Source organism: Octopus bimaculoides, chromosome 13, assembly GCF_001194135.2.
Source record: "Octopus bimaculoides isolate UCB-OBI-ISO-001 chromosome 13, ASM119413v2, whole genome shotgun sequence".
NCBI lineage: Eukaryota > Metazoa > Mollusca > Cephalopoda > Octopoda > Octopodidae > Octopus > Octopus bimaculoides.
In genome coordinates this window covers 44,680,411-44,682,129 of record NC_068993.1, presented here as the reverse complement: position 1 = coordinate 44,682,129, position 1,719 = coordinate 44,680,411, and the positions used below count along the sequence as shown (strand labels likewise).

General features: G+C 33.7%; 1 long non-coding RNA gene across 1 annotated transcript in view; it reads left to right on the top strand.

Annotated features, from left to right (window-relative positions):
• Window positions 1-6: 6 nt before the first annotated feature.
• The window catches only part of LOC128249293 (uncharacterized), a 12,648-nt gene continuing 10,935 nt past the window's right edge, over window positions 7-1,719 (top strand). Inside the window, exon 1 of the long non-coding RNA XR_008265389.1 lies at window positions 7-891. This is a non-coding gene — a long non-coding RNA (uncharacterized LOC128249293). The remainder of the gene's footprint in view (window positions 892-1,719) is intronic.

The window sequence follows — 1,719 nt, the reverse complement described above, 5'->3', positions numbered from 1 at the left end:
AAAAGTATCACCGACAAAACTTTCAATTCCAATCAATTCTTGTATTTTGGTACATTATTATTCTTATTAGCTGTTTTTTTAATTGAGTGAATTAAGAATTTTTCTGTTTTTGAAGCATAGTTCCTTACTTCCAAGCGAAATGAGGTTTTTAAATATATACACATGTAAGAGGATATAAAAACTATGACATGTCATCATCAATTGTGTGTCTAATAATGTCTATTTCACTATCCTTTCTATAATACTGCGTCTCTTATGAAATTTCTAGACAAGCAACAAAACAACAAAAACCACCAACATTTTGAAGTCAGTCACTCATCTTTCTAAACAACAAATTCTAGTTCACTTTTGTTCCCGTTTTCTTGGGACATTAAGGAATAGTTTGCGGAAGATTTTGTTGCTATTTCTGACCTATTAACCATTTCTGATAAATTACACATTACAAAAATGCTTATTACACACCAAAATATGTTTAGTTTTTAAATAACTTCCTTGCTAGTCGCAAATACTATCCTGGGACCCACACCAGATATAACAAACTCCATCTCTGCTGTGGTTACCACAACTTACATATATATAACAGAAAAAAATTGAACAATAAGGGATATATAACATGCCCAGTACGACAAACATTGAATCGCAATAAATTACTGCATGTCGGAGACAAATGTTTGATACTCAAGTGAAGACGAAGACATGGAAAATCCGCAGCACTAGATATGCTATGTGAATTATATTCAGACATTTGACTAACTATTTTGGCATGACCAGGTTCAGCACAACAGCTAAAAACCAAGTTTGCCGCTCTTCTTTGATGTTTCACATCAAAATATAGTTCACAGAAATTGGAGGGAATGTTTTATTGAGTTTTGTGGGTTGAGAGATTGAACGGTAAGTGAAATAAACTTTGATGGATAGTAAACTTTACATCTTGCTTTAGAAATTTTGTTAAATTTAGCAACATTAATTCACTTAAGCTTTGATGGATTTATCTTACTCCTGTTGCTTATTGAAATGTATATTTTGGTTTATCAATCTTTTTTTCCCATCAATATGGAATTAAATCACCAGCCAATTTTGGGACTAAGTACAGCCTTTCCCACAGAGATGTGGCAGCTAAAGAGTTAAACGGTATCGTAGGCAGATGGTGCACATTGACTAGCATATTCTGATAAAGGATTTTCGATGCAAAAGGGATTTCTCTATTGCATTACAATGTTGATAATTGAACTTCTGACAACCTTATCGATTATTAATATCTTTTGTTGACAACATACCAGACAAGGTATTGGTCCCTTGGTTCCTATTCTTGGGCGAATGAGAGGACTTAATCTTGATGCTTAGTTTTGAAAGATTTGGCGTACGAAATCTCTTGGAAAGAGGTTCCCGAACAGAGACGAATTGAACTAAAAAATATCGTTGGTTCAGATTTAATTTACGCTTCAGGATTTAATAAGATAGTTTGTTACACAATGATTCAGCCTCAACGAATTATTGTTGCCAGCACACACAGTGCGAAATTGTGGTGAGGTTCTCGCTGATCCATGTTATTACAGATCAATTCGTGATAGGCGTGCCATGGTTCACAGTTGAGTGTAAAGTGTTATCCTTGATTCGTGTAGAATGAATCAGTGATAAACGAGAATATGTTTATATATCCTCGTTTATCTCTCTCTCTCTCTCTCTCTCTCTCTCTGTATATATATATATATATATATA